General features: G+C 61.0%; 1 protein-coding gene across 2 annotated transcripts in view; it reads left to right on the forward strand.

Moving 5' to 3' along the window:
- The first annotated feature begins 1,041 nt into the window (after positions 1 to 1,041).
- FRMPD3 (FERM and PDZ domain containing 3) overlaps positions 1,042 to 18,282 on the forward strand; it is a 41,769-nt gene continuing 24,528 nt past the window's right edge. For both annotated transcript variants that reach the window (XR_011811687.1, XM_027465173.3), the window contains exons 1-3: positions 1,042 to 1,365; positions 15,939 to 16,041; positions 16,647 to 16,796. The gene's annotated coding sequence lies outside the window, so the exon portion shown is untranslated. The remainder of the gene's footprint in view (positions 1,366 to 15,938; positions 16,042 to 16,646; positions 16,797 to 18,282) is intronic.

The raw sequence follows: 18,282 nt of genomic DNA on the forward strand, positions 1-18,282 counted from the left end.
ATTCAGACTGCCCCCTGTCCTACGGCAGGTACATCCAAAGAGCTGAAACGTCCAAAGAGACCTTTGGGAAGCGTTGATAAAAATGTAGAGCACCGGGTTGCCAGGAGCAGGCAGGATTTATCCAAGGGCTCTGAAGCACAGCAAGGAGCCGGTGGGCTACTGGTGGGGTGGGCGACTTGCTGCTTCCGTGAGCACGCGTGGCACACAAATGGCAGGCAGCAAGAGTGCGCGCAGCTTTTGTGAGAGGTGAGAGCCAAGAAGCCACAGGCAGGTTCAACTTCTGTACAGAGCACATAAATCGCATGAGGCCCTGACAAAGACCAGAAGTAGGAGACTGGGAAATGCTCGAATGGGAGTAAGTCGGCTTTTCAAGGGAGGATTTGTGGTTTGCAGATCTGTTAGCATTATTTCTTGTGGCTGTTAACCAGCTAATAGTGTACTCGAGTTCCCCAAATCCATGGTAACCCAGCCCTCGTTTCCCAGTCTTTTAATAAGAAGCACACACAAACCTCCTCTCGTGCTTAGATAACACAGTTTCCTTAAGAGCTTTTGTTAGTTTGGTTTTCTTTGGCAGAGCAGAGGGAGGTTACCATGGAGTTACCTATGGATGGGAGCGCAGGAAACCCAGAGCGCTCCGAGAGGAGGCTGGGGAGCAGCAAGGTGACGGCATCAGCGTGCCGTGCATCGCCTGGGCAGGCCCCCGGAATAAAAAATAGTGACCGAGGAGAAGGCTGCGGGGCTGCAGAGGGCTCCCCAGGGGCTGTGCTGCCCGCGGGGGAGGGCAGAGGGCAGGGAAGGGGGACGCGGTGTGCCCGGCACCGTGGGGCACGGGGCGAGGCTGCCCTCGGGGATCTCCTCCGGTGAAGGGGGGGGGGACGCAGCCCGACAACCCCGGGGCTCCCCGGGACGCCCCCTCCCCGTGCTCAGCCGTCGGGGCAGCGGCCCCGGCGGGGGGGGAGCGGTCCCGGCGGGGCTCCGCGCCCCCGCCCCCGGCTCCGCCCCGCTCCGCGCCGCCGCCGCTCGCCCCGCAGAGCCGCGCACAGCGCCCGGTGCCGCCGCCGCACCTGGCACCGGGACCGGCTCCGGCACCGGGACCGCCGCCGCCGGCCGGAGGGAGCGGGGAGCCCCGGCGGCTATGGCGGGCCGGGGGCGGCCGGTCCCGGCTGCTCGCTGAGCCGGGGCCGCTCGGCCGCTGCTGAAAGCCGGCGGGCTGGGCGCTGCGGCAACCGGGCACCGGGCGGCGGCCAGGAGCCATGGGGGGGGCGGCGGCGGCGGCGGCGGCCAGCGGGGACCCGGCCCTGCCCGCCCGCCGCGCCGCCCGCCTCAGGCCCCGCTGGTAACGGAGGGAGAGCGGCCGGAGCCCAGGTGAGCCCCGAGGGGGTGGAAGCGCGGTCGGTGGTCGGGGAGCGCCGGGGCCGTGCCCGGTGCCGAGCCGTGCCCGGGGCTCCCCCTTCCCGGGGCGCTGCCGTCGGGAGCAGCCGTCGGGGGCGAGCTGCGCCCCGCTCCTCTGCGCCGCTCCGGGCGCACGGCGGGGAGGCCGCCCGCTCCCGCGGGGTGCGCAGCCCCCGCGCTGGGTGCCCGAAAGCCGCCGAGCTGCTGGAGCAAGGCTCTGCCCCCCCCCGGGTGGGAGACCGCGCACGGGAGCACCGTGGTGTCCCGCGGCACCCGGAGGAGCAGCCAGGGTTTGTCCCCCTGCTGCAGCTACAGTGGCCCTGGGTGGTGGCTCTGCAGGTGGCACCCGCCCGGCTGATGCTGTGGGATGAGGAATTGGGGCTGTGGGGGCTGGATGGGGCCGTGCTGCTGAGTGCCGCTCTCACCCAGCCCTGCTGAGATGGCTTTGCCCACCCCAGGCAAGGCAGGAGGGAGTGGGGTGCACAGCAGGAGCTGTGCCGCTGTGCTGGGTCACCTTGGTGCGCCCCTGGGTGCCGGTGCCCTCCGTGTTATTCCAGTGTTGTGGACGTGGTTGTAATGGGTTGCACCCCACCGAGCTGAAAGAAGGGAGGGGAAGCGCTTGGCTCCTGGCTCAGGGCTTGTTTGTGTTTTTTTCCTCGTTTCTTAGCTCTAGAGCAATTGGGATGGGATGAGTTTTCCTCTTTGTCGGCAGCAGGACTGGCGGAGAGACGTGGCTCCCTCCAAAGGGGGCTGCAGGGCAAGAGCAATGGGAAAATCTTTGCATCTTCCTCCTCTCTCATGACAAGCAGCGAGCCCTGTGCCGCCTTTCACCTCCCCATGCCTCAGTTTCCCCCTGTCTGCAAGAGAAGGGTGGAGGAGAGAGAAGCTGCTCCTCACCAGAGGGGCTGAGACGTGGCTTGTCATGTGTGAGAGCCTCGCTGGGCACGAGTCTGCTCTGAGGCCAAGAGCGGTGCTGGATCGGGCCCAAGGGACACCGAGTGCTAGCTGCCATCCTGCGGCAAGGAGTTCCACACTGCGCCTGAGCAGCCACCAAAACCCCGTGCTTTATGTTTTTATCCCTAAAGAAGGGAGCGGGAATGACCCCCCTCACCGTGCTGGCAGGGTCTGGCAGCCCCGCTGTGCCCCAGGCCACCCCCTGCCCAGGATGCTGGCGAGTGAGGGAGGACCCGCAGGGGGTGCAGCTGGAACTGGATCAGGTTTGGTCCCTGTCTCCCTCTTGCTGGAGATGAGGCTGGGGAGGGGAGAGGTGCCCCCCTCAAAATTAGCCTGGACGAGGGCCCGTTGGCCTCAAGCTTCCCAAGGCAGGAGGGAGGCTTTATCCCTGCAGTGAGCAGCGGTGTGCTCAAACTGAAGCCTCAAAGCATCAGGTCCAGCCTAGCATGGGAGAAATCCCAGAGCAGCAGGCAGCCTGGAGGCAGGGCACAGTCTGCACACACGTTTTCAGCGTGTTGCTCCATCCCCTGCCACGCTGCCAGCCCACCTGCGTGCTGGGGAGGGGCGAGCTGGGCTGTGGGACCCGCTCACGGCTCTGCTCCTGCCTCACATCCCAGCCCGTGGTACCTGGAGGACGCTTTTGCCGCGTGCTCAGCAGCTGCTCGCTGGCACCGAGGGACAAAGCCTCGAGCCCTCAGCTCTGCCTCGTGCTCGCAGCACGCCGCCAACGCCGGTCCTTCCCCATGCCCGCGGCAATCGGCAGCAGAGCGCTCCGGATTCGGACCTGTGAGTTAAGTGTTGTTCGCCAGGGCAGCTCCAACCCACGGGCGCCGCGTTTCTGTGGTGAACAAGCGTTTTTGTCAGAACAAAGTAGGTTGCTGCCTCACAGAGCCTCCAGCCTGCGTGGAGCAGGGCGCAGAGCCCTGGGGCTCAGCAGCTGGCTGTGGGGATGGGGAGGGGGTCTGGGAACGAAGAGGGGTGCTGGGACACTCCAGGAAGAGCTCGTGCGGGTGGTGGCTCAGAGCCTGCAGCAGCAGGAGGGCAGGAGAGCTGCAGGATTGGTGCCCAGCGAGGCTGGGAACATTTCTGAGCTGCTCGCTGTTCTCTGTCTCTTTTAAATTAATCAGGAGCTGGCCTCAGCAGCCAGTCAATAGCGAGATTTATCTCTTAAATAGCATTATTGATTGCTCGGGAAGCCTGGTTTTGTATTGATAGATATGTACACGTGCAGACAAGCCCCATGCCAGGTCCTGGTGGGGAAAGGCATGGAGCAGGCTGCGTGAGGCTGCTCCTCACAGGTGGGGTCACACGTGTGCCTGCCCGATGGAGACGCAGCTCTCTGCCGGAGAGCACAGTGGGGTCCCCAGGGGTCTTTGGGTACAAACCCTTACGCATCCATCCACTGTCTTGCCCAGTCTTGAGCCTTTTTCCTGCTCTTCCAGTGCTGTCTCCCTCCTTGTGAAGGGGTCTTCCCACAACTTGCACGGTGTCCTGAAAGGTCCCTGACCCTGCAGGGGTCTCTGTGTGGGGACACTGGGACAGATGTGCAAAGCTTAGCCCGTGCTGGAGCATCGCCCAGAGGGGCCAGTTAGAGGAGGATAAGTGAGGTGGGGTGCACCTGACCCCCAGAGGGGGGTCAATTTGGGCTGCTCCTGGAGCCCTTGGCTGGGGCTGCGAGCCGACGCGTGCGGGAAGCGCCGTGGGACCTGGCTGGGCTCCGAGCAGGTGGAGCCGTGGGAGTATCGTGGGGAGACAGCTCGCTGCCCGTCTGCTGCTGGGAAAGGCAAAGCGTGCCGGTGCTCCTGAGCCTCCAGGTAACGGGAACCGGTCTGTGGGGGCTTCACCAGTGGCATCTCCCTGGGCTTCCCTGTGCCTCTTGTCCCTGGGAGGTGGCAGAGCGCTTGCAGCCGCAGAGCAGTGGCATTGCCTCTGGGTCCCATTCCCTGGCTGCCTGCACCGGGTGCTGTCACTGTGCCACGGGAGAAGGGGCAGGAGCAGGGGATGCAGAGCCGGGTTGCCCCCAGCTGGGCTTGGTGTTGGGAGGGACTGGCTGTGGGCAGTCCCACCATGTGGGGGTGGTTTGGGTGCTCCTGGCCCCGCGTGCACCCCTACGGCCCCACCTGAGAGCCCCACTTCTCTGGTTCAGTAGCTGGGGCAGGTCTGGGACCTCGGCATCTCCTGCTCCTGGCGGTGTGGCTGCAGCACCCGGGGGAGGCTGGTGCTGGCAGGAGCAGGGCCAGGGGCCGTCTCGTGGCCCAAGCTGTTGTCCTTTTAGCTCCGGGCAGCACCTCTAGGCTCGCCCCAAAGCAGCACCGTGTGCTCGGGCAGCGCCGCTGTCCTCCAGGGTCGTGGAGCACAGCCAAGGTGCAGTGCTGCTCGTGAGACGAATTGCAAAAGCTCTCGCCAGTTTTGCTGGAGCAAACTTCATGCTGTGGCCGTTTTGCCTTGGTGCTGCAGAGCCTGCTGCCGAGCCCTGCCCGCAGCGAGCCTGGCTGCCCTCAGCACGTGTGCGCCACCGTGCACAGGGCTCCTGGCCCCAAACCTCGCGCCCAGCCTCGCAGTGGCAGCAGAGGCTGGGACGAGCATCAACTGAGCTGCCACGGGGGATCTGTAGGGGCTGGGTCACCAACGGCTTGGGTCTGGGAAAACCTGCGTGTGCTTGTCACTGTTCAGTTAATCAGCAGCCATGGGAAGTTCTTGGGTGCTGCCGTGCCTTTGTGCATGTGTGTATTTCCATACATACACGTAGCACCATGGCATCTCGGTAACGCTTGGACCCCTTCAGCATTTTTCCAGACAATGTCTGCCCGCAGCGAGCGCCCAGTCCGCCTGATCTCGGCAAGCCAATCTACGCAGGGATCTTGGGGAAGAACAGTTGGGGTTTTATGAAGCTGGCATAATTTACAGCTAAAATAGCACACCAGAAATATGTCCAATCCAATCTCCTTTGTAATCTTGTTTTCATTTAAGCCTCCAGGCTGATGGAGGGGGGGAGGCAGGGAAGCAAACTGCGAAGGGAGTTTATTACCCGTGTCAGGGAGATTTGCGTGGTGCTCTGTCCGGAGCGACCTCAATTTGCAGGGGTTGCGGCTGGCTGGGGGGCTCCCAGCCCCGAGGGGCTTCTCCTGCCCGGGCTGGGGCCACAGCCCCCACTGTGGGGGGCTCGAGGCGCGCGCCGTGGAGCAGCTCCAGCGCCTGCTCCCGCAGCTGGGCAGGCAGAGCTATTGCAATGTCTCGGCGAGCACTGCGCTCGTGATGTCCTGGCCAGCTCACCGTGAAAAGGAATGAAATTATCTCGCTGCTGCTGCTGCCTTTGCGGGTTGCGTTTCTCTTTAGTTTTCAAACCACAGATTGTCCCAGATCTCCTGCCAATAGCAGGGAGCTCACTGATAATGCAGCTGCTATTAATAAAGCGGTGTTGTTACATATTCATATCAATCAGACTTCTAATTCCACAATATTAAAAAAAAAAAAAAAGGCAGCGTTTCACAGGGGCGGTGGGGGAAGGTGTGAGGCAGGCTGGTGTTTGATGTGCATCGCAGTGTTGGCAGAGCTTGTTCTGCTCACGTCTCTGCCCTGCGGCCCTCCTGCCCTGAGCTCTCCACGTGCTCCTCTGACACCTTTTGCATCCCAGCATCTGGGAAGCGTTATCTTTGCTTTGCTTTGCCAGAAGCAGCCGAGAGGAGCCCAGTTCTCCATCGGTGCTGCCCTGGCAGGCTGCGGGCAGAGCTTCACCCCAGCCCTGGAGGTTGAGTTCATCTGGGAGGCTGAGATCCTGCAACACAATGGTCAGGGACACAGGGGATGGGATGAGGAGCCCTTCCTTCATCCTGTGTGCCTGTCTGAGGCCACGCTGGCGGCGCTGAACCCAAGGGCTGGGTCCCACACGCAGCTGCGGGATCCCCGGAGTGCCGGCACCGCTGGGAAGTGGGAGCGGTGCAAGACGGGGGAGCTCCCGATCCGTGCGGGTGGGTTGGTGGGAACGGCTCCCTGCTTTCTCCATTTTATATAGAAAGTTTCGCATATTATGTAAATTCGAAAGCAAAGCATAGAAAATCCTACGGTATAAATCTGGGATGGATATATGCTTGTGCAGCCATTAGCGAGGGAAGTACACCAGAGAATCCTGGCCAACGGATATATATACGCTTCCATTGCCATTCCTGCAATAAACTATGGTTTTTGCACTTGCTACAGTATTTTTTAAAAAAAGTACTATCTTCAAAACTGTGGCAGCATTTTATGGTAAGCTGTAAATTGGAAGAGATACCTAATTATTCATAGGGTATTACGGAGGTGTCGGTAAATGACTTCACCATTAAGGCTGCCCTGAGACTTGCGTGTGCAGCAAAACCCTCTCTCCTAATGAATTCGGCTTCCAGATTTGGTGTAATACCCAGCAAGGCCAAAAAGCTTTTGCTCGAGTGCTGTGCAGGAGCTGCTCGGGGTGTGACGGAGCCGTCCCACAGCTGCACCCAGCAGGAGGGGTGTGTGGTCGCTCAGCCAGGTTCCTGGGGTGCGCTGGCTCCCAGCCCTCTGCCAGAGGGCTGCCGTCGCTGCAGCGAGCAGTTTCCAAGCAACTCGGCGGCTGCCGGTCTAAAAGGCCTCTTGGTAAAGGCACGTTAATATTAAGTGGAGTTATTAAATGGAAACGGTGCTAAGAAGGATGCGGGAAGGGCAGCTGGTGTGGTGGAGCTGATATCCACCTGCCGTCGTGCGTGCTGTAAGGACAGGCCTCCCTCGGCCCAGGGAGCAGCAAGAAATTCCCCAGTGCCTCCAGAGGGCCGTGGCAGTGCCGGGAAGGCCTGAGCTGTGTGGTGGTCGGGGCTGGGCTGGCTGTAGCCACGGTGGTACGAGCCCAGGTTAGGGCTGTGGGGCAGCCAGGCACCTCCAGCACCCCAGCAGCAGGGCACAACGTGCCTGATTCGGGGAAAGGCAGAGAGAAAAGAGCTGGAGGTGGTGCAGAAAGGCCCTCCGGGACAGCTAAAGGGAACAGGAGCTGGATCAGGAGCAGATGGGGTTGCTGGTGCCGCGGGGGGGCTGTAAGTGCCCGTGTTCTTTGCTGTGTTTATGCCTAGCTGGAGGCATCGTGCTTTTTTTCACCTTGTCCGTGAGTTTAGCTTTCTGCCTCCCCTGAGTCCGTGTGAGCTCAGGACAGGGCGGGAGGGGTGAGGAAGAGGTTGTTCTTTGCTGGTCTGGAGAAAATCCATTACAAGCGTTGCCGTAAGCAAGCGCTGGCCTTGCAGGAGTGCCAGGGGAGGCAAACCAGGCTCCCTGGGCAGGGCTGGTGGGCCTCACCTCAGCACCCTGTGCTGTGCAGCCAGGGCTGAGAGCCGCCTCTCCCCAGCACCAGCTGCAGAGAAGCATTTATTTTTTCCTGGAAATACTCTTAGGGTGCTTCAAAGCCAGGGACAGGAGCCTGCTCCTGCAGGAGGTGAGGCCGGGCCTCCATCGTAAATCTGCCTTCACCGGCGCGTGCGGCAGCAGCCTGGGGGTGGTGTGAGGAGCCTCCTGCTGCCTTACGGCTTCTCGGCTCGGGGCGGGTAGGAAGCAGTGGCTGGCTCTGTGTGCGTGCCTCAGTTTCCTCAGCCTTCAAGCAGAAGCGATGCTCACCTCCCTGAAGTGCTTTGGGAGGACAATGACAAGCCAGGCGCCATCTCCTCGCCCTGTTGTCCTCTCAGGTGCGTTGGGATGTCCTCGTACAGCCCGCCCGCCTCCCATCTCAGCGCTCTGAAGAGACGTCACACCGCCCTTGGCTAAACAAATTTTTGTTCGCTGTGGCTCTTTTTTATTTTTTTTTTCCTGCTCAGCATTCAGGGAGCATCCTCGTGGTAACCAAGGTATTTGCATAATCTGTGGTTTTGTGGTAATTGCTCCCTTTCTGAAGAGGTGCTAATCATCCCTTGGGTTTGGGGGGGCTTTTTCTATCTTTGGGACCGTGTTAGAAGGCAAGGGTGACGCCTCCCGTGGGGCAAGGTGCCTCGAGGCAGCCTTTAGCCCTCTGCTCAACATTTCCACCCTGGGCAGGCCCGGGGCATGGGCTTCTGCACTGCCCATGAGCTCCTGAACCGAGTCCCTCCCTCACCCATGCCTCAGTTTCCCCAGGCTCTGTGGCACCCAGGCTCTCCAGCAGGTTGCCCCAGCATGGTGGTAGCCACCTGGTGTGCCTGCAAGCCACAGGCAGCATGGCTCAGCCCCGAGGCAGCTCCCACACGGCTGGGTTTCCAGAACAGCAGCATCCCCGTGGGTCCTGGGGTACCTGGGGGTGCCTGGCCACAGCTTTGGAGTTAGCTCAGGGGCAGGCAGCCCTCCTGAGCTGCCTGCTGGATTTGCTGCCCGTGAGGCATGGGGATGTGCAGCTTGTTCTGGCCCTGATTTATTTCTGCTTCTTGCTCCCCTGCGTGCTGCCAGCAGATCCTGAGATGCCTGTGCGAAGGGGACAGGCAGCAGGGCAGAGGCTAGCCTGGCCGTGGGGCAGAGGTTAAAATGTCCCCATGCTTTGTGACCACAAGGGAAAAGAGCACGACCTGGCTGCTGAGCAGGGGCTGAGGGTCCTGGAGCCCTGCCACCCCCCTGCCCTCGCCCAGCAGCAGCAGTTTGTGCTCCTGCCCTGCGCTGGCATCGCTCACAAAACGCCTTTGCTGTGCAAACTCAGCGTCTGTTCGCTACGGGCTCTCGTCTCCAGCCTCGCTCTGTGCTACCAAGGCTGCACCTGTCTCGGCACTGGCCATCTCCCCGGCTGTATTAAGTCTCGATTTATCCGTATGAAATCTCACGTCATTTATCTTCCTAAATCCCGGCAGGTAATTTTGTAATCGTGTCCCTCCTGTGGTGCTGGCCTCTCCTCCCTACCCGATATCCTCTTCAGTTTTAATCCCCCTGGAGTTTACATTGTTTTTTGCAATCCCAAAGGGATGATGCTGCTAAATCCCAATCCCAGTGCTGAGCTCTTGGGGAAGCACTTAATTCCCTTCCCGTTAGCAGGACGCACTGCTAATGACCCCCGCAGCTCCTCCCCTGCCACTCTGCTCCTGCTCCTTTCAGAAGTGCTCTGCTTGCACGGGTGGCCAGGCACTTTGAGGATAAGGGGTTTGGTGCTTGGCTTGGGGTTTTGTTTTGGTGTGTGATGGAAATCACGTGCTGTGCAGGGAGCTGTTGGGTCTGCTCCCGGTGTAACCAAACTGTTGAAACCAACGTTCCCAAGAAGCACAGGGGGGCCTGGCTGTGCCTGGGCTGGGGACACGGAGGGAGGCAAGAAGACCTCACAGTGGCAGGGCACAAGCCGGGTGCTTTGGTGTCAGCCCCAGGGCCACGTTTGTCAGAGGAGGATGCCGGTGTTTGCCTTGTCTCTGCTCTTTAGGGGATGATGTCTTTATGGCAGTGCCTTCCCTTCCTACCTGCTCGCGCAGGATGAGGTCCCAGTTTGATACTCTCTGATAAGGCTGATTCTAATAACTCGGCTGTGTTTACCTGCCCCCAGCAATATTCTTGCAAATGAGGTGTCAGCAGGGATGCTGGCGAGCGTGAGTTGCTGCGTGTGGATTTTTACAAAACCAACAAAGCGGTGCCGGGGCTTGCGATTCGCGGGCGTTGCGCCGGCATCCAGCCGGAGCCCGGGTGGCGTGTGAGGGAGGGCTGGCTCCGTGCAGCCCTGTTTGTGACTGAGGGATCTGCTCCAGACAGGGCTCTGATCTCCCAGGCGTTTTTCATGGTCGTCTTTGGCAGGCTGGCTGCCTGACCTTGTCACCCTGCTCGTGCATCAGCTCCTGCTGCTGGAGTCACCCAGAAAGTCAGGAGGAGGGCCTGGGAGCACCTCCTGTCTGTCCCCTGAATTTGTGGCACCTCCTGTCAGTGCCACACACAGTGTGTCCCCACAGGATGGCAGGGAGCCATGAAAGAAACTCGATTTTTGTTGTTGTTTTGATTCCCTTTTTTTGTAGGCTAGCAGGAGGATTTTAGTCTGGGCAGCGAAGAACCAGGAGAGGCTCTGCACACATCCTGCTGCGCCCACGGCTCCTCCCATGGGTCTGGAGCTCTGGGGGGTGATTTTGGTTTTCTCGGCCAAACTGGGAGCACTGGGGAGAGACGTGCCTGGCCTCGCAGGGTTGTAGCTGTCCCCAGCCCAGCTGGTGCCCACGCAGCCAGCGATGCTTAACCCCGCTCCCGCAGCTGCCCAGATCCCATCCCTGCCTCAGAGAGCTGATGTGAGCAGGCAGGCAGCAGGGCGGCCAGCTCCTGAGGCCACACTTCGTTTCTGGCTCCCGTGTATGACACAGGGCGCACGAAGTCATCTGATGGGATTTTGCAGCGAATTGTCATTCCCCCAAAGTGCCAAGGTGACAGCTGAGAGGGCCACGGGCAGCGGCTCTGCTTGCAGATGTCTTTGGATGCTCCCAGGGTGCTAACACAGGTGCTGTGAACGGGCACGGTGCCTGGGGAGCTGCCAGGCTGTGCCACCACTCCTCCAAGGCACTGCCATGGGCTTGCTTCAGGATGAAACCCCGATGGTGGTGCTGTGAGCAGAGCCGTGTACCTCACTCTGCGGGGCTCAGGGCACGAATGGCAGCAAACTGATGGGGCTGGGGCCATCCCAGGGGACGTGGCTGGGACAGGGCAGCCCCGCGGAGCAGGCTGCAGCGCGCGGTGCAGGGACGTGTTGCAGCTAATGCTGTGTGACAGCTTGACGGGTCCTCCCGGGACAGCCGGAGCTGCCATGCCATCTTCAGGGCTGTCAGTCCTCGGCTCCCGCGCCACGGCGTTGATCGTAAGCAGGCAGCGTGGGGAACTCGCTCCCAGGAGCAGGAAGGGCTCTGGAGCTGTGGGCGCGCTCCCAGGGAGGTGCTCAGCCCCGGGTTGGTGTTCTGGAGGGGCATGGAGCCGGCTGGGAGATGGGACAGAGCCTGAGCCGGGATGTGAGCAGTGTCCTGTGCAGCCCCCCGGATAGGGGGGGTGCGAGGGGCTGCTGATGCTTTCGGTTCCACGTCTCCTGCTGCTCTGCCCAACCGGGCGCTGCTTTGCTCCTGCAGCGAGGCTCCGGCTGCTCAGAGCCCACTGGAGAGACACAGACCGGCAGCACGAGCGGTAAGCGGCATTACCGGGGCAGGGAGCTGGAACGAGACGGGCTCTGACAGCTGCTTCCACGAGGGTTACGAGGCGAGCGAGGTGTCAGCACGCAGAGCTCCAACCCCCCCGCTTTGCTCTCTGCTTTTTGGCACAGGCGTCTCTCGGCTCTCCCTGCCCTGGGTGGGCTCTGGGGGTGGGCACCGGGGCGGCAGGCGTTGTCTGCTCCTTGTGGGCTGGTGGCCGAGCACGGGGACGTGGGGAGGGGAGGCAGCACGTGTGCGCAGGCTGAGTCATGCTGAGGATCCTGCCTGTTGTTACGAGTCCAGAGATGAGGCGCGCTTGGCAGAAATCAGCTCATCATCTGCCTCTCCCCACCTGGCTGTCCATCCATCCCAGCTCCTCTGCGTAGCGTCTGAAGGGGAAAAAATAAAAAAAAAATCTCCGCCTGGAAGATTTGGGTTGCTCCTCTGGGCTGTGAGGTCGGGGAAGCGAAAGCTGGCGCTTGGTATGCGGAGCACGGAGCTGGCGGCAGGGACTTAGGGCTGCAGCTGCGAGGGGCCGCAGCACCGCGGCACCCTGCCTGGCTGCAGGGTGGGGGTCTGCACCCGGGGGGAGAAATAATGCCACCGGGGTCGGGAGAGCATCGTGGGGTGAGCAGGGGTCTCGGGGCACCGATCCCCCTGTGCTGGATACGATGCTGGGGGGCCGGGGGCACCTCGCCGCTCCCCCCCTCGCTGAGCTGCATGTCCTCGGCTGCTCTGTGCCTAGGTGATTTTAGCTTTGATTCAGCTTAGAAATTGCCTTGGCTGAAACTCTGTCTCTATTGTTTGCAGTCTGCAGGAGCATCATTGAACGTGTCAAAAAGATAAATTGGAGAGAAGGAGAGGGAAAAAAACTGAGGCGAGCGGCGCGGTTGGAGAGGAGAGCGGTGCGGGCTGGGCTCTCCCAGGGCGGCTGGTGCTTCGGGCACCCTCTCCTTCCACCCAGGGTGCTCAGGGTGCCTCTGTCCTGCCCATTCAAGGAGGGTTCAGGCACCCCTGATGCTGTCCCCGGAAGGACTGGGCTCAAGGGCTGAGGTTTGGGGGTTATCCAGCCACGTTGGGCTCTCTGTCCATGGCTGTCCCAGGGCATGAGCATCCCTCAGGCACCGCAGGAAACCTGGTGCCAGCGTTGGGGACAAGGCTTTGAGTGGCTGTGGTGGGTGGGTGTTGTAACGTGGTCACTGCGTGTGATGCCATCGGCCTCCTCCAGAACAGCTCCATCAGGAGCGTCCCGGGGAGCTCGTTGGCTGCAGGACGGGGATTTGGGCTCCATCCCACCAAGGCTCTGGGGGACGGTGCTTGCACCGCGCCGCAGGAGGTCAGGGAGGCAGTTGTTGCTGCTGCTGGGGATGCTGGGGCAAATTAATCGCCTATTAAATAAAATGTCAGCCAGGAACGGATGAGAACTGGCATTGCTTTCACGGCTTGCACTTTACAAAATGAATATGCTTGTGCACGGTTGATTTGCATATTCAGAACAGGCTGCCTGGGAGGGCTCTCCTTTTGAACTGGGTGATACCAAGGGCTAAATTGTGTAAATTCAGTTATCCAAACACTCCTCTAAATGACTGGAATGATCTAATTACATAATCCATCGCCACAGGAGATGGTTTTTCAGAGCCCGAGCCACTTTGTTTCTGGAAGCGACGTCACCTCGCGCAGGGGGAACGCCGATGAGGAATTGCCCTCGCCCGCCGGCACAGCCGAGGTGGTCGGGGTGCGTGCAGGGAGCCCGTCCCCTGTCCCCTTTCACACCTGAAACCAGGCAGACTGATCTGTGTGAAAACTTCACGAGGCAAATACCACCCGTGTCAGATTAAATAAGGCTGGTTTCAAATAGGAACTGATTTGCATGGGCTGATCAGGCTAATTACTCCGGTGTCTGCAGGAACTCAGAAAGCCGTCAGGTTCCCGTGCAGGGGGAGGCAGCGCTCTGCCACTGCGGGGGTGGGCGCATGAGAATGCCCTGGGCATTGCGGTGCCTTCAGCAGAAGCCATGGCTCCACCTGCTCCCGAGCTCTGGACAGAGAAGGAGCCACAGGATGGCACAGACAGAGCCGAGACACCCCTGGGGCCAAGTTTTGGCTCTTTCAGGTCACTCGGTCGGGGACGCGTGCTCCTGGGCGGTCAGCAGGCTGCCTGGTTGTGGAAGCAGGGCTGCGTTTCCCATCCCCTGCTCCTGCCTCTGGGTCTCCCCGGCTGGCGTCGGAGCAGCCGTGCTGCCTGGTGGGGAGCAGACTTTGCCGGGAGAGGGTGTTACGCAGCCGTGGGCGTGCGTGTCCCTCGGGGGACGGCGCCTGCATCCCACGGGCAGCACAGACACGTGTCCCACGTGCAGGCTGTGTGCGTGCGCATCCCTCGGGGACCCCGGCTGCCTGCATCCCGCTGGGAAACTGTGTGTGTATGCGTCCCTTGGGGACCCCGGGCACGTGTGCCACCGCGGGAGCAGCTCCGTGTCCCCGTGCCTGCGCCGTTCCCCCCCAGGCGAGCGCCTTCGGGTGAGCGGTGGGCGAGGAGGCGTGCAGCTGGGGCGCCGTGCGCGTCTCCTGTCGACAAACAGAGAGACGCCGTCTCCCGAGGCTGGCGGTTCGGCGCCGCATTTGTACGCACGTGTGGAAAACAGAGTGTGCGTGGGTGGGCAGGCCGCTAAATATAGACCTGGCTACCTGGGCTGCTCGCACGCCTGCTCCGAGGACAGCTCCAGCGCAGGTTGTAAAGAGATTATAAACCAGTATACATTAAGCCTCTCTGCTAGAAATGCCGGCAGCCCCAGGCGGAAAACATCACACTCAAAGCTCCTCCTCATCCCTTTTTTTGTTTTATTTTATTCCTTTTCAGTGATGTTGCCTTTATCTGCTATCAGCTCAAGAGCTGTACCGAGCCGCAGAGCACCAAAAGGGCTCCCGGAGGGGCAGGATGGGACAGGGGACCTTACGATGCTGTTTGCCACCTCCCAAAGCCAGCGTTGGTCAAGGCTGGGGACAGCCACCTCCATGGCAGGAGCTGGGAGCTGCTCAAGGAAAAGCCATCCCTGCAGCCCTGATCCAAGATGGGACACGTGGGCAGTGGTCCTTATTTATGGTCCCACACAGGGAGGGTTGGCTCTGCCAAAAGCAGGTTCTCCTTTTGAGGGAAGGTGGTGACACAGGCAGAGAGGTGGCCATAGCTCAGGGGCTTCTGCGTTCAGCCCCGGGTGGCTGGCCCATGCTGGGTGAGCTCCGGGGTCCAGCCCACACTGACACCAAGCCAGGACATGCTGCCTCGTTATCCCCCTGTGGCCATCACACTGCGATCTCAGCTGGGGACACTGCTCGCTCTGCGGTCCTGCAGCCCTCCCTCCCCGCTCTGCACCACGCCGCATGGAAATAGCGGTCCCCAAAACCCCTGGCAAGCCATCAACCGAGCAAATTGCTCTCCGTAAATCCCGAGTGAAAGTCCTGGGATTCGGGAGGGCCCAAAGGAAAGCGTTTGATTGGATTTTTTCAAGCTGCTTTCCTCTGTGCCAGGAGAGACAGGCTGACAGCCTCCCTGAATCTTCCCGGCTGCCATTTGGGAGCGGGCGCAGACAGATTGCGCCCTCTCGATAATGGGATATAAGCGATCTATAACTCTCCTCCCTTTATTTAACTCCCCTCTGGACTTCATACGCAGTAATAAATTCCTCCTCTTGCAAATCCTTCTCCAGGCCAGCTCCTCCGCAGGTCTCTCTTTACGTCCAGCAGGCGTGGGGGGAGCAAGAGACCTGGAAACGGGCACAGTGCTGAAACGTCCTCGTGGTGCCACGTGCAGGACAGGCTGCAGGTGGGGTGTTTGCTTCCAGCAGTGCCAGAAAGCACCCTTAATACAACAGGAAGGTCGTCCAGGTTAAAACTGGTGGCACTGGGAGGTGGAGGAGCTGAGAGGCTCAAGGAGCAGCATTAACTGAGTGGCACCAAGCAGCCAGGCACGGGTGGAATATATTGCACCCAAAGCACACGTCACACACACGGAGCGTCAAGGGAGTAAGGGAAAACAGTGCTGCAAATTTTGCATCATTGCTCCTTATCTCTGATTAATCCTCTTATGTGTTCATCTCGTTTCGGCCTGGTGTTGCCTGTTTGCTGTGTTCCTGCAGTCCTCGCAGAGATGAAGATGCCTCCAAGCCTGGAGCACCTTTAGCAGCCCCGGCTGGGCAAGGGGGGGTCCTGCCACTGATGGTGGCAGAGGAGAGGAACAAGCACTGTGCTCGTGGTCATTGCGGTGGGCAACAGCAGAGAAGGAGCTGGAAACCAGCTTCTCCCTTCCATTTGTGGAAGGGAAAGAAAATTACCCTGCAAAGCTTGCCCCACGTTGCTCCTTTAAGTGTTTCAGGCACCCACAGAGTTGCGCGTGGCTGTGGCTTGCAGCAGGCAGCCCGCGGGTCCGATGGAGAGCTGCTGGCCTCCACCACTTGGAGACGGGTGCTGGCGGTGCTGCTTGTGACACTGGGGCCATTTCCCTTCTCTGCAGACGCTGCTGCCTGAGCTGCTAAGAGAGGGGCCGCCTCGGAGCCCCCTGCCACCCGCTGCAGCCCCCGGAGCAGACACCGAGTGCTGTGCACGGCCACCAGCTTGTAAGTGGATGAGACGGCTGGGCAGGGGCGTGGGGGGACAGGGAGAGGGAAAAGCAGCGAGGTGATGTGTGGGGCGGTCCCTTGGGCACCCAGCCTGCAGGTGGGAGTCTGGAAACAGGGACAGCAATGGGGACAGCGAGGGCAGAGCCTGGCAAGGAGAAGAGGTGCACTGCCTCCATCCCGGTGTCTCTCCCCCAGCTGGGGTCATCCCTGCCCCGGGTCTGCTCAGCAGGGTTTTGTTGGCAGCCTCGTGGCAGCAACTCGCCTGCCTTCTGCTGGTGTTTCTGAAGGATTTTGCTTTGATCCTCTTCTCGGCAAGGCGCTTCTGTACATCTGCAGCTGGGGAGAACAAAATTCCTTAAATGGCCAAAAATCGCAGGGAAAATTGGGAGAGAAAAAGCTGGGAGCCCCCAGGTAAAACCCATTTGCATTTCTACAAAAAAAAAAAGATGTCTGCAGCAGCGTGGAAACCCACACGGCTGAGGCAGCCTGCTGCCTACGGGAGGCATTCAGACAGGTTGCACGGGGTGCTGCCTTGTCCCCGTGCATGGGGCTGTCGTGGGGAGATCTTCGTCACCCAAAACGTGCCTCTTTCACCCCTGCAGGGATCGGATGCCCCACGGTGCCGCTGGCCAGCGCCTGCCCTGGAGCCCAGCCACGCAGTGAGGGTGCCGGGACACGTGCCCGTGGGGCTGCACACCTGCCACGCTCACAGGCACCCCGGGGAGCCCCCCGCAGTGGCCGGATACGCGCAGGTGGGTGCGCGCCTCGCGGGCGAGCTCGGGGGGGGGGATCGTCCCTGTCAGGCTCATCCTGGTGGAAATTCCCCCAGGTTTTGGCAAGAGAGAGCCCCGCAGCTCCAGAGGCAGATGTTGAGCCTCTGGCTTTGGTAGCTGGAAATTGCTCGCACACCCACTCGAATTTCCAGCCTCCCCAGCAGCCCGTGGCAGCGCACTCCTGGCATGAATTGGCTGCCGGGTGGCGGAGTCCTTCCTTCTGAACGTTTCATACCCTATTGTGCCGATGCCTTCCCATTCTCTGATGGCCCTGGCTCCCTTCCCCTGTGCCAGCCTGGTTTTGCAGGCTGCCTCCTCTTTCCTCTCCCTGATCTCCTTTCCCAGCCCTCGCCTTACGTGAGGGAAATGCCGCCTGGGAGCGTTTGCCTTTGCAGGGTGCCGTGGGGGCTGCACTCCAGATTTTCAGCGATGCTTCCGTACGCGTCTCAAAGGACTCCACGGGGCTTGTTTTGGTGCAGCCTCTTCCCGAAAGGAAGCTGTTTTTTTCTGTTGACCCGTGCCTCTCCGGAGGCTGGGTGCAGCCATCTCCGCCAGTCGTGCTCACGCTGTGTTTTCTGTTAATTACCAGCATTCCTCTGGGAGCAGCTTCTCTCCCTTCCACACAGGCAGGCAAAACCTCGCTCCTAGGAGGGGCGAACCCCTCTCTGTCCCCCTCTACCACTCCTAATCCTGGGGTTCCCACCTGCCAAACCTGCCCCCTGCCCCGAGCAGCAGAGCTGTGCCTGCTGCCTCCTTATTTACAGCTGCCTTTGGCCGCCTCGCCGGCTCCTCCCGCAGCTCCGGAGGATGCTGCTCAAAGTCTGCCTGCTCCTGTCTGAAAACCCCGAGCATTTTGGCCCTCAGCTGGCCACCATCTGGCACCTAGGCAGGGCCACACGCAGTTTCCCAGGCTGTGTCCGTGCAGGATGTCAGACGTGATGGCCTGGGTTGTCCTGCCTTGTATGCTGTCCCTTCAGCCTCGGCCAAGCTGGCATCCCATGCTCTGCCAGAGCCAGCCATTAACTGCTGCTGCCACGGCCAGGACAGCTGCTGCCGGGCCTCCGAAGGTGCAGTGTGTGGCTGAGCAGCTCTGGAAGCACAGCATCTGTTTGCCCTTGCAAACACGGGCTGTGTCATTGGGACCACGCAAGCTGCATCTTCCATCCTCACCAGGCACAGCCGTGCCAGGCTGGCGGAGCTGTCGGGCACCCCACTGCTCCTACACACCCTGCTGCTGGTCCCAGGAGCCCACCAGGCTCCCTCGGGGCTGGAGAGCAGCACACGGGGCCGGAGCTGCCATATGCTGCCCCTACAGCATCTCCTGGCCTGCTCCCCGGCGTTCCCTGCCTCTACCACACGTGCGCAGGATCCCACACGCCTCGCGAGCCGCTCGCCAACTGCAGCCCGGCAGATGGAGGAGCCGGGCAGAGCTCCGCAGCAGGAGGGACGGGGATCCAAAGGCTCT

The sequence above is a fragment of the Anas platyrhynchos genome, chromosome 10 (assembly GCF_047663525.1).
Source record: "Anas platyrhynchos isolate ZD024472 breed Pekin duck chromosome 10, IASCAAS_PekinDuck_T2T, whole genome shotgun sequence".
NCBI lineage: Eukaryota > Metazoa > Chordata > Aves > Anseriformes > Anatidae > Anas > Anas platyrhynchos.